Genomic DNA, 15,287 nt, shown 5'->3' with positions numbered 1-15,287 from the left:
TGTAATAGTGCTAGGTGCGTCTTTAGAAGCTGTAATAGTGATAAATGTATCTTTAGACGCTGTAATAGTGCTAGGTGCGTCTTTAGACGCTGTAATAGCGCTAGGTGCGTCTTCAAACGCTGTTATAGCGCTAGCTCTGTCTTTAGACGCTGTAATAGTGCTAGGTGCGTCTTTAGATGCTGTAATAGTGCTAGGTGCGTATTTAGACGCTGTAATAGTGCTAGGTGCGTCTTTTGACGCTGTAATAGTGCTAAGTGCGTCTTTAGATGCTGTAATAGTGCTAGGTGCATCTTTAGATGCTGTAATAGTGCTAAGTGCGTCTTTAGACGCTGTAATAGTGCTAGGTGTGTCTTTAGATGCTGTAATAGTGCTAGGTGCGTCTTTAGAAGCTGTAATAGTGATAAATGTATCTTTAGACGCTGTAATAGTGCTAGGTGCGTCTTTAGACGCTGTAATAGCGCTAGGTGCGTCTTCAAACGCTGTTATAGCGCTAGCTCTGTCTTTAGACGCTGTAATAGTGCTAGGTGCGTCTTTAGATGCTGTAATAGTGCTAGGTGCGTATTTAGACGCTGTAATAGTGCTAGGTGCGTCTTTTGACGCTGTAATAGTGCTAAGTGCGTCTTTAGATGCTGTAATAGTGCTAGGTGCATCTTTAGATGCTGTAATAGTGCTAAGTGCGTCTTTAGACGCTGTAATAGTGCTAGGTGTGTCTTTAGATGCTGTAATAGTGCTGGGTGCGTCTTTAGACGTTGTAATAGTGCTAGGTGTGTCTTTAGATGCTGTAATAGTGATGGGTGTGTCTTTAGAAGCTGTAATAGTGCTGGGTGTGTCTTTAGAAGCTGTAATAGTGCTAGGTGCATCTTTAGAAGCTGTAATAGTGCTAGGTGTGTCTTTAGATGCTGTAATAGTGCTAGGTGTGTCTTTAGAAGCTGTAATAGTGCTAGGTGTGTCTTTAGATGCTGTAATACTGGCTGTGGAGCGTGCAGAAGGAGGGAGCTGGGAGCTGTTGGCTACTGTTGTGTTTAACTTATAATAAAGTACTTATGTTATATATATTACATACTGGGCTGGCTGGCTACTGTGAAGAGGGAGGGAGCTGGGAGCTGTTGCTGACAATTACCATAGGTGCTGGCTGCTGTTATCCATATACATAAGGGCTGGTTGGCTACTGTTGTACATATGGGGGCTGGCTGTTGTCCTTTCCATAGGGTCGGGCTGGCTGTAGTGTTGTGTTGTCCAGGGGCTGCTCTGTCCTTTAGGGGTGCTCTCTTCACCCACCCCCAGTTTGAAAATTTTTTTTTTTGTCAGTGTGCGTGTTAGCCACACCTGTCATAGGTGCGCAGGGGTGCTGTGCTCCTGTGTGTCAAGGGGCTGCTACCCAAAAATAAAAATAATTTTTACAGGGGCTGTCCTGTGCGGTGTAGGGGTATGCTGCCCTGTGATGTGTATTCAGTCGTGTGGCAGACCCTGGCGCTGAAATGATTGGTTTGTTAAAGTGTGCATGTCCTGTTTATACAACATAAGGGTGGGTGGGAGGGCCCAAGGACAATTCCATCTTGCACCTCTTCTTTTTCTTTGCATTATGTACAGTTTGGGGCCTAGTTTTTCAAACTGCCATCCTGTCTGCCACTGCAGTATCACTCCTAGATGGGCCACGTGTTTGTGCCGTCCACTCGTGTCGCTTAGCATAGTCATCCAGCTACCTCGATGCAACCTTTTGGCCTAAAAACAATATTTAATGAATTAATCTTAGACTGCGCTAATATGGCTCTAAATGTGAGACAGCAGAATCCAAATATATACATAGAACAGTCATGGCTCCAAAAGTTAAAAATATATATACGAATTCTTTATTATATAAATAATTATATATCAGATTTGATGAAGACAATTATCTCGCAATTAACAATAAAATCCCACTTTGTATTAAAAGAATGTTGCCCTAATGGGCTTTAGTATCTAAGTTTGAGAAATCACTTGTGTGCTTGGCACATTGAAATGTCCTGGACAGTTTAAATCAAATAAGTAATTGGCACTCAATAATGAATATATCCAGTTAGAGTTCTGAATTGGTGTCCAAACTAAAGTGTCACGTGCAAATAATCTGGCCAGATATGTGTACTGCTGTAAATAGATTATACCTGTCCGTAGCTGTTTTGAGCTGTGCAGCGCTGAGATGTCTCACTGTAATCGGCTTCCCAGGTAAGGTGAGCTGCTGCCGCAGCTGGGCTGACACTGGCCCGCTGTAAACGCTGGACGACAGCCAGCCTGTGGCCACCTCCGTATAATGCCGCTATGCGGAGCAGCAATCGGCTTGTGGTTTTTGGGGATGATGCGTCCAGAATAAACTGTCCATATGCAGATGGTGCCGTGCGAATTGGGGGGAGTCCTCTGAAGCGTTTCGCCCCTTTAAATGGGGGCTTTCTCAAAGAGTGACTATCACATGCTTTGGTTGGACTTTTATAGCACCGAAAAGTGTTTCATTGGATCATTAGCTCAACTTGATGAGTGCTCCCAGGTGTGTCACACCTGAGACCGTATATAGTAGCCCTAATAATCTCCAATACCAAGCTATATCTCTACTCACATAACAATCTCAAAAAACAATTTTTAATTGATATAAATGACTAAATATAAAACATTGGCCCTGATTCAGACCCACTCGCAAGCGGGCGCACGTACGTTAGGCGTACGTACAAAAATATTTAAATTCAATGGCTCGCTCGTATTTTCGTTCGCATCTAAAATTCCTCCCTAAACTCTGACGACCCCTCCTCTAACTAACGAGCGTACGAAATAGCGAGCATACATCCCCGAAATGGCTTGAAAGGAACGCACGCACAAGTATAAACAGGAAGTGGCCTTGTCAGATGTCGATTACCTGCTCCTTTATTCTGCCTACCTCCATCAATCGTATCATGCCAATCAATGTATCAATTAGCTTAATTGTTTGTTTTTTTTCAACACAATGCAAGAAACTTTACTCTTGTCCGTGTTTGTGTTTACCCGCAGAATACGTACGGATGAAACATTCGCTTTTATTGTTCAAAAAACATGTGAACCACAATTAAACAATTGTTCTATTGCTGTGGATCCCCGCATATTTCCCTGGGTTCATTTCTTTATTTAAATTTGCTTACGCATGTCACTGCATCAAGCCTATCATAACTCTCCAGAGATTTCTGGCCCTGTCGAACACATGACTCATACACTAACCAATAAAATTGCTCCTGTTAATTTCCAAAATACATTAGCCAATCAGAAAATTTTTACACACTTTATCAAAAATGATTTTTAAGAAAAACACCATTGCCATCATGAGAGCCTCCGCATTCACCAGGCGCGAGCTGCTGGTGCTTACGGAGGTCATGGATCGCCGGATCACCAGCCAGCCTCCACCCATCACCAACCGGCAGAAGCGCTCCGCGTATGCGGAGGCACGGTCCCGCCTGCGGTCCTTCGGCTCACGCCACAACATCGGGCAGCTGGAGCGCAGGTGGTCCGACCTGCAACGGCGAACGCCCCGCTTGCTGGCATGCTTTCGCATGCAGATCGAGGAAAGTAAGTGTTATGTATTGTGGTTTTAATGTTTGTGTTTGTGGGGCAAACTGCGTGTGCATGTTTTCCTGTCTGTCCTATTTATTATTTGTACTCATATCTGCGTGTGCATGTTTTCCTGTCTGTCCTATTTATTATTTGTACTCATATCTGCGTGTGCATGTTTTCCTGTCTGTCCTATTTATTATTTGTACTCATATCTGCGTGTGCATGTTTTCCTGTCTGTCCTATTTATTATTTGTACTCATATCTGCGTGTGCATGTTTTCCCTCTATTTCTGATTTATTCATTCTACTCCTATTTGGCTTATTTTTTGGGTTGTGTTTTTTTTTTAGTTTTGGTCCCCGGATTTGTCCAAATCTTTCCCCTATTCCCCACTCCTCCCCATCCTTCCCAGACCCTCTCCCGGAAATGTCGGGCCTCCTTCCCCTCCGTCCCACTTCCCCCTCTCCTCCACCCACCCCTCTTCCAATTACCCCCTCCCCGGAGTCCATCATAACTCCTCCCCATTCTTTGGGGAATGACGGATCCTCCGAGGAGGATCATGGAGGCATTTCCGGAGCTCCCGTTTTGGCTCCCGGTATGTTTTTATTTTGTTTTTTTTTAAAGCACAAACTGTTTGTATGTAATCATGTGTCGTGCCTTTCTTCGTGTTTTTGTGGCTTGACTTTTGGTGATTTTGCAGTTTGCCTTTACCTCTTCCTGGTGATTTCAACATACACATATCACACCTGTGGGAATTTGTACATAGGCCTTGTATTTTTGGCAGCACCCCCTTTTTTTATTTTTTTTTAGGTTTAGGAGTGATTTCGTTGTGTTTTTGTTTTTTTAATGTGGATTCCCTATTGTTGTATTAACCCACACACTTTTCTCACCCACAGAGGAACAGAGGCGTCGGCAAGAGGTGGCGGATAGTGTTGGCCAGATGCGCCAACATGTAATTGGCATTCTTGTGGCCCTCGACCGGCTGTCTGGCCTCCTTCGCCAGTAGTTTTTTTATTTTTGTTAACTTTTCAAAATAAATTTTTTCATACAAATATACGTTCTGGCTCATTTTTTAAATCCAAAACCAAGATAGTTTAGCCTGACATAAGTAGACTGTTCCTGCAAGGATTTCCCTTTTTTAAAAGTTAGATTGTGTTTTGTCTTTGTATGTCAAACAGACACAAGAAACACATAACAGTAACAATATCATTTCCCTTTTTGGGTGTAGTGTCAATTACATATTTCTACATTTTACAGGTTCCTAGTTGGTGCGCAAGCTGCTTAGGCCAATCTTACAAATCCCAAGGTTGGGCCAGGCTTCCTTTTGGTGTGGGTTGGGAAGCTAAAATCATATTTCAGTTTAGCTCAACTGGCGTCAGTACTGGATTACCCCTTAGTCAAATGTAACTTGTGTTAACCTGGTTACACTTGCTGTTAACGTCCCAAAAAAGGAAGACCATTTCACTCTCCAAACATTTATTCACAACATAACAGAGAAAACAAAGTGGTCACTCCCAAAAAAAGAACACAGTGATAAATTCAAATACAACACATACCAAGAAATAATTAAATAAAAACAAAAAATCAAGAACTGGTTGACGAAGGACCATGCCAACATGATTCCACAAACATGGCGTTGCGATATGGGTTCCAGAATATATGCCCAAAAGGACCAGATCCAGGTTTGGTAAGGGTAGCAGGAAGTAGTGAGCGTTGGAGTGCCAAAGATTATGTGAACAAACAGAAGATGGTGAGAAAAAAAACACAAAATTAGATGTTCGCAAACAAACACAAACACATTAGGTATAAACACTGTAGTTTTGTTACAACTTACCTAAAAAATCTGGCCACAACATCATCGCGTATGGCCCCCCCACATACTGACCTCTGACCAACCTCGGGGGGGCCATCCTCAGGTAAGGCATCCTCTGGCTGCATTGGGACACCACTCCTTATGGCAATGTTGTGAAATATCCCACACAGGACCACAATTTTAGACACCATATCCGGCACATACATGAGCTCGCCACCAGAGCGGTGGAGGCATCTGAATCGGCCTTTTAAAAGGCCAATACAGCGCTCCACCACTTGCCTGGTGGCTGTAAGTGCGGAATTATACGCACTTTGTGGCCCTGGTGTGGGAGCCAAATAAGGAGTGAGCAGCCAGGACATGCAAGGGTATCCACTGTCTCCTGTGAAAAAAAATAGACAACATCAGGAACACTGTGTATCAAGCTTAACATTGTTATGTACTAAAGGTCTCCACTTACCCAGAAGCCACGCATCACCAGCTTGTAGGTTGGTTAATTTCTGCCATATCCCTGATTGCCGGATGACGAAGGAGTCATGAGCACTTCCTGGTAATTTAGCATTCAGGGACAGGATCTGGAGGGAGGCATCACATACCACCATTACATTCAGGGAGTGATAGTGTTTACGGTTTCTAAATATTGCCTCCAGCCGTGCTGGAGGCTGAAGTGGTATGTGAGTACCATCCACAACCCCTATGATGTGTGGGAAGCCAGCTATTTGGTAAAAATTGGCCTTGGCCACACTAAGGGCACCCATATCCAAAGGCATTTTAATAAAATGATGGAGGTGCTTGAAAAGTGCCTCCATCACTGCCCTCAGGATCCGGGAAAAGGAGGATTGGGAGATGCCCGCCACTATTCCCACCGTTGTTTGAAACGATCCTGAGGCACAGAAATGTAACACCGCCATAAATTGCGTCAGTGGTGGTATTGCTGTTGGACTGTCAATTTGCCGCTCAAGATCACTTTCTATTAATAAGAGAGTGTCTATGATGATTTTGGGAGGTAGACGGTAGCGTCTTAAAACCTCATCATCGGGCATTCCAAAAAGGGTGACACGTGTTCGAAATATCTGGGGCCTTGCATGCCTACGATGCCTACGCCTGGGACGAGTTTGAGGTTGGTCGTCTTCCGGGAGCAGGGCCAGAACAATTCGCCCCAGATCTACCTGAAATTCAAAGTTTACAATGTAAGGCTTTTGAGCCACCCCAAAAGTAACATAAAACAACTTAGCTTTATGATACCATCCATAGCTGCTTACATGCCGGGGTATTGTCATGATATGTATAAACTGTAAAAAAGCCAAAAATGAGACATCAAAAATTTAGAGGGTGATTTTATGTTTGTCAAATTGGTGCAAGCCAACACATAAAATAGGCGAAACACACATTTGGCCATCGATGAAAACGACATTGCACACCGTACGTCAAATAGGGGTCAAATGGACCCCAAAAATGGAAAAGGGAAAAGCAAAACTGGTTTACATGATGAATAAGCCTCGAAAAATGCGTTAATTATTTTGCAAATGCAAGTCACTACACCAACAGTCAAAAATGCGTTAATTATTTCGCAAATGCAAGTCACTACACCAACAGTCAAAAATGCGTTAATTATTTCGCAAATGCAAGTCACTACACCAACAGTCAAAAATGCGTTAATTAGTTCGCAAATGCAAGTCACTACACCAACAGTCAAAAATGCGTTAATTATTTCGCAAATGCAAGTCACTACACCAACAGTCAAAAATGCGTTAATTATTTCGCAAATGCAAGTCACTACACCAACAGTCAAAAATGCGTTAATTAGTTCGCAAATGCAAGTCACTACACCAACAGTCAAAAATGCGTTAATTAGTTCGCAAATGCAAGAAAAATAATGGACTTACCAAAATCGAATATATAAGATTTCCCTCAAAAAGGTCTTTGGGTCCGAAAGCCAAAACAAACTAAAATAGATGAAATTAGTGTTAAAAAAAAAATATCAAACAAAAAACCAGAAGTAGACACCAATTGGCCACAAATTAGACTGCACAAAACTTACCAAATCAGGAAACGATGGCAAAAAATAAACCAAAAAAATGCGAACGGAAAACCAAAACAACTGTAGCAAACCAAAAAAAATACAAACACCGCCAAATCCTCCAACCGCAAACAACAAAATCCAACCAACTTAACCGCCAACAATCCAACAACGCAACCTCGACTCCACACACACCAAGCCATAAATAGTGTTTATTTTCCCGCACAAATTAAGGATGAATCATAGGGACGCACAATCAATGATGCGGCCGCAAACTAAGGACGCATGTATAAATACGTCACGAAATCACATTTAATTTCTGGTTGATTTCATTCTGGAAGCAGAGACATGGCTTCAGACCAGGGAAACAATGGCCAAAATTCCGGCGGTAAGGCCTTCATGCATTTTGTCTCAATGATTCTTTTAAAACATAATATTGTGCAAGTTGTGAAGTGGCTAAATCTGCATATTTACCCAAATAGGTGAGGAGGATGACATGGAAGAGACTGCTGGCCCCAGTCAACCCGCCAAAGCTGCCAAAAAAAAAAGGCAGCCACATTTCACAAGCAAGGAGATGGAGGTTTTGATCCAGAAGTGCGTTGACATCCTGCCCCAGGCAGCCAGGAATATGAGCCAAAGCCAGAAGTGGAGAATGTGGGAGGAGGTCGCCGTTGCTGTCAATAGGGTGGGTGATTATGTCCGTCTAGCCCGGGATGTCAAACGGCGGTAAGTAAACACTTTCCCATCCTATAAACAAACCCCATTGTAAAAAAAAGGATAATGGTTCCAATTTCATTCCACAGATGGGCAGACTTCAAATATCGTCTCAAGCAAAAACTTGCCGACAGGGCTAGGCATGCAAGGGGGACAGGTGGGGGTCCCACCCCTGTGTCATTGGAGTTGACAGACTTAGAAGAGCTGGCACAGGGGTGTGTACAGGCTGTGGAGGTGTTTGGCGTGTCCAACATGGATACGGACATGCCAGACTTTGCGGCTCCTCATGTTGGCCAAGGTAAGTCTTGTGATGTCACCAACTCTGAAATGCTATTGTGCCAATATGTAGATTCTAATGTGAGTCTTTTCGCATTTTTCCTAACAGAGACAGAGGCGGATGAGTCTGCTCCAGAGGGGAGCCTTGGCCGCAGAATTTCTGCTGGCTCTGCAGGGGAGGAACCAGTACATCCGGCTGAGGACCCTGCAGAAGCCAGTCCAGGGCGTGCCCCCTCGCAGGCAGTGGGCCTCCTCACAGAACTCAATTTTAAATCGGATTTCCATACGGAGATTCTGCAGAGGATGGACGCCAGTCTGATACGGGTGGCTGAGGCCCTGGAGCAAAATGCTGCGGCCAACGTGACCATTGCTCAGGCCCTGGCGGAAAATACCAGGGCCAACATCCGCATCGCCGATGCCCTGGAGCAGCTCGTTCGCCAGCACATGGTGGAGCCGACCTCCCTTCCTGCCGGAACATCCGGATCCTCCACCTCTGGCACAACATCAGCCAATCCTCCAAATGTGCCTAGACCTGTGCCTAGTCCAGAGGCCACAACATCTGCCTCTGGACAGGCCAGCCCGATGGCATCCCGGACCCGGTCTGGCGCCCACCCTCACCCAGCCAAACGGGCGAGAAAACGGTGACAGCAATGGCGACTTTTCCCACACTCCTTCTGTGCTTGGCTCATATTCCTTTCTGGTCAAAACTTCCCTCTCCTTTCTTGTGAAATGTTTTTAATTTTGGTATTTACGTTTATGTTACCAGTTATGGCTTTTTTTTTTTTTTTAACAAATATCTTTGCCACAAAAAAAAGGCAACAAAATATTAGGCCAATTTGTTTGTGTTTAAACAATAAATTTAAAACAAAAAAATGACATTGTATTGTGACATTATTGTCCAAATGGGTTACATTTAATCCTGGCCCTAAAGGCAAAAACTGACCCTCTTAAAAAAAAAAAAAGGCCTCTTTAAGGAACGTTTAAAAAATCACATAGCGATGCAAATTCCACAGTAAACCAAAAAAAAGGGGAGCTAATTAAAACATGATGACATTATTGTTACAATAGGCCATAACCAACAAATTGTGGCCAAAATAAAACACCAAAAATGTACGCTAATTGATTGTGTAATCATGACATTAGCAGCTCTGATTTCCACCTGCGTACGCTTTTGTGCTATCCCAATAAACTGCTTTCCAAACACATACCAAGCCGGTTTTCAATCCAACACTAATTACTTTACTGACCAGCCGCGATTAATCGCAGCACCATCGTTGAGTCCCGGGACGGAGGAGAAGGCCATCGCCAATGTGGTCGAGTAATCCTGACCCTAAGCTGTGCGAGCATTTTGAAGGGAAAGCGGATGTTCCAGTGACGTATGAGACGGTCCGAACACATTTGACGTTCGCATCTGCTAATGTATGTACGCCCAAAAACGCATCGCCACGCCTGCGTTTTTTCATCTCCACCCCCGTCAACACCCAAAAACGCCCTGTTCTGTCAATCACATTTGACATGTCACTTCCTGTACGCTATTTTAGGAACGAGAGAAAAAAAGCTCGCAATCTGCCGTACGCACATGCGCAGTGTAACACCGACGCATGCGCGGTTAGTCAACATCGGAACGCAACGAGCGTACTGTTGTTAACGTGCGGCTCTGAATGAGGGCCATTGTTCCAATATAAACAAGAATACATTTTATTCTATATATGGAGCTCATGACTGTACTTTCTTATTATAAAACACATTTAAAAAAATTAATTCATTTAACAGTTCTAGCCCAGTCTGGGATTTGAACTTATGATCCTTCTGACAGTGGGCCTGATTCAGAGCCGGACGCTATTTGCGCTCGCTCGTCCAGAAAATAGGGGTGGCTATTCAAATGAACCGTTCGCTCTTTGCGGTCTGTTCACGCCTCTAGGTCTGAACGAGCGAACAAAACTTGCAGTCGTTTTTTGGAAAACTACGCCCCCTGGCCGCTCGCATCCTACGTCATGTCCGCTATTTATTAGATTAATCGAGTACATCGACCAGGGTATGAACTGCTCGCTATTCTTGTGGCTGGTTTTTGCTACCACAATTTTGCAAGCAGTTCTGGCTATAAAACAACAAAGTGACGTGGTCAATGACGCTGCTGTATTAATTATGCACACCCATAAAACGCCAGTTTTCAGGGGCAAACGCAGGATTTGTAAGGGGGGTTTCTGTATATATATATATATATATATATATATATATATATACCACCCACATGCCCGTCACACATGGATAGTTACATTTTTGCAATGTATTGTGTAAGTATAGTTGTATTCCCAATTTGGACTGCCCCCATCCTCCCCTCCCGCACACATACACTGCACATTACACACAGACATTTACATTGCAGATTACACACACTTACACTGCACATTGCACACTGACACACACTGCACATTACACACAGACACTTACACTGCACCTTATACACATACAAACACTTCACATTACACACAGACACTCAGAGCACATTAGACACAGACACTTACACTGCACATTATACACATACACACACTGCACATTACACTGCACATTGCACACTGACACACACTGCACATTACACAAGGACACTTACACTGCACATTACACACAGACATTTACATTGCAGATTACACACACTGCACATTACACTGCATATTACACACTGACACACACTGCACATTACACACAGACACTTACACTGCACATTACACACAGACATTTACATTGCAGATTACATACACTTACACTGCACATTGCACACTGACACACACTGCACATTACACACAGACACTCAGAGCACATTACACACAGACACTCAGAGCACATTACACACAGACACTTACACTGCACATTACACACAGAAACTCAGCAGATTACACACAGACATACACGGCACATTACACACAGACACTTACACTGCACATTACACACAGACATTTACATTGCAGATTACACACAATTACACTGCACATTGCACACTGACACACACTGCACATTACGCACAGACATTTACATTGCAGATTACACACTTACACTGCACATTGCACACTGACACACACTGCACATTACACACAGACACTCAGAGCACATTAGACACAGACACTTACACTGCACATTATACACATACACACACTGCACATTACACTGCACATTGCACACTGACACACACTGCACATTACACACAGACACTTACACTGCACATTACACACAGAAACTCAGAGCACATTACACACAGACACTTACACTGCACATTATACACATACACTGACACACACTGCACATTACACACAGACACTTACACTGCACATTACACACAGACACTCACAGCACATTACACACAGACACTTACACTGCACATTACACACAGACATACACTGCACATTACACACAGACACTCAGAGCACATTACACACAGACACTTACACTGCACATTACACACAGACATACACTGCACATTACACACAGACACTCAGAGCACATTACACACAGACACTCAGAGCACATTACACACAGACATACACTGCACATTATACACATACACACACTGCACATTACACTGCACATTGCACACTGACACACACTGCACATTACACACAGACACTTACACTGCACATTACACACAGACACTCAGAGCACATTACACACAGACACTTACACTGCACATTACACACAGACACTCAGAGCACATTACACACAGACACTTACACTGCACATTACACACATAAACTCAGCAGATTACACACAGACACACACTGCACATTACACATAGACACTTACACTGCACATTATACACATACACACACTGCACATTACACTGCACATTGCACACTGACACACTGCACATTACACACAGACACTCAGAGCACATTACACACAGACACTTACACTGCACATTACACACAGAAACTCAGCAGATTACACACAGACACTCAGAGCACATTACACACAGACACTCAGAGCACATTACACACAGACACTTACACTGCACATTATACACATACACACACTGCACATTGCACACTGACACTCAGAGCACATTACACACAGACACACTGCACATTATACACATACACACACTGCACATTGCACACTGACACACACTGCACATTACACACAGACACTTACACTGCACATTACACACAGACACTTACACTGCACATTACACACAGAAACTCAGCAGATTACGCACAGACATACACTGCACATTACACACAGACACCATGCACTGCACATTACACACACTGCACATTGCACACAGACACTCAGAGCACATTACACACAGACACTTACACTGCACATTACACACAGACACTTACACTGCACATTGCACACTGACACACACTGCACATTACACACAGACACTCAGAGCACATTACATACAGACACTTACACTGCACATTACACACAGAAACTCAGCAGATTACACACAGACATACACTGCACATTACACACAGACACTTACACTGCACATTATACACATACACACACTGCACATTACACTGCACATAACACACAGACACTCAGAGCACATTACACACAGACACTTACACTGCACATTACACACAGAAACTCAGCAGATTACACACAGACACTTACACTGCACATTACACACAGACACCATGCACTGCACATTACACACACTCGGGCTACAGACCATCTCCCCCCACACCCATGGTATAAATAGAGGTGGGAGGTGCAGTACCTGTGATGATGTTTGTGGCTGTGCTAATTACATGCTGCCCGGAGTGCAGATGAGGAGGAGAGCACTGAGTGACATCACCGGCACATGGGAGCTGTCAGGGAGGAGCTGCAGCCACAGCAGCTCCCCTGTACTGCTCTCAGCCATCCCCATAGCTACGCGGAAGCTGCCCGCTCGGAGCTCACAGAACGGCCTGATGAGACAGAGTCAAAGCTCTCTGTCTCACTTAAAAAAAAACAAATAAATACTTGTGCGCTGCGGGGATGGATTGGCCTGGCAGGGGGGGGGGGGGGGGTTTCTAGGTACTCAGAAACCCCTCCTGCGTGCGCTACTGGTTTTGACCTTTAAGCACGCCTGCATTCGGATCTCCACTCCCCCTTTTCAAACACCTTCCTCTGTTACCACCCACATACGCCTCCTCCTGTCACTCAAAATAGCAGGCATTCGCTATTTAGCGAACAAACATTTTTTCGGCCGCACTGACTGGTTCGCGCATGCGTATTAAAATCCGTACGCATGCGCAGTTGGGCAAACATCGCTCGGAACGAACGAGCAGCCGCTTACGAGCGGCTCTGAATCAGGCCCAGTGTCCACTGCACATTCCATCTGCTCTGCTGAGATAGTTCAATTATATGGATCATTTTATTAAACCTTATCTTATTTATTATTAAAACCCTTATAGATTCAATTGATAAGTGTAACCCATAAAGGTTTTCCAATGTTTACACTAAGTTACTCAATACTAATCTTGTCATAATTATTATTAGTGCACGAGTGTTTATTATATGGGTTGAATAAATGATCTAATAATATCCCTCTAGGGTTGTATTATGACATTGAATTTTAATACTACACATTCTACCTATTTATTTAGATGTAGATAAATGTCCACAATGCAAATACATTTCTCTGGCTCAATTTCACCCCAAGAAGACTAACATTAATCACAAGTGCTAAACATAAATGGATTGGAATAATTAATGACCTCATATCTACCTATGGATATATGAATGGATTGGAATAATTAATGACCTCATATCTACCTATGGATATATGAATGGATTGGAATAATTAATGACCTCATATCTACCTATGGATATATGAATGGATTGGAATAATTAATGACCTCATATCTACCTATGGATATATGAATGGATTGGAATAATTAATGACCTCATATCTACCTATGGATATATGAATGGATTGGAATAATTAATGACCTCATATCTACCTATGGATATATGAATGGATTGGAATAATTAATGACCTCATATCTACCTATGGATATATGAATGGATTGGAATAATTAATGACCTCATATCTACCTATGGATATATGAATAGATTGAAATAATAAATGACCTCATATCTGCCTGAGGCTATGAGTCACAATTATCAGTACCAATCTGTTTTGGATAGACAATATTACACAATTAATAAGTAGTCAGATGACATACTAAACAATGGGACCAATTATAGATATACCCATGGGTGAATAAACAACCCAAATGTATATGTCACCCCCATAAGGGCCTATAAATGATCCCTATGAGTTAGTAAGCAATATTCTGAGGTGTTCGGAATAGACTGGAAATGAGTGGAAATTAATGTTATTGGGGTTAATAATAGCGTAGGAAAAAAAAATAAAAAATTCTGTGATTTTAGCTGTTTTTATGCTTTTTTGAAAAAAAAAAAATACAGACCCAAAACCAAAACCCGGAAGGGTGGATTTGGCAAAACCAATCCAGTTCCAAAACCAAAACACAAAACACGAAAAGTGGCCGGTGCACACCCCTAAAATACAAACACATTACAATAAAATTAATATAACAATTCATGTTCAGAATGCTAAATTGATATATTAATAAAAAAGGAAAGAAAACAATTGGACACTTGTACAAACAGGAAAGGATCAACATATGATGATATAATTTGCGATTCTAATTACTCTAATTAGCAGCGTTGTAAGTTCATCCCAGACGCCTGGAGGTAAGTTATAATATGGTGCCCCCCACCGTCACAATCGCTGAGACTGTAATGTAGCATTTCACAAGCAGATAGACCCGCAGTTGCACACAGTATATAGGCATGCCATGGAGGAGTGAGACAGAGAGTATAGGTGAGGGGGCACCAGACGTGTAACACTGACATAAGAAGCTGACGAGGGGCAGCAACACCCATGAGCAGGGACAGGGCTATAGATAGATG

Source organism: Taudactylus pleione, unplaced genomic scaffold, assembly GCF_031769625.1.
Source record: "Taudactylus pleione unplaced genomic scaffold, aTauple2 ptg001579l, whole genome shotgun sequence".
NCBI classification, from domain to species: Eukaryota; Metazoa; Chordata; class Amphibia; order Anura; family Myobatrachidae; genus Taudactylus; species Taudactylus pleione.
Note: the sequence above shows the minus strand (reverse complement) of the source record.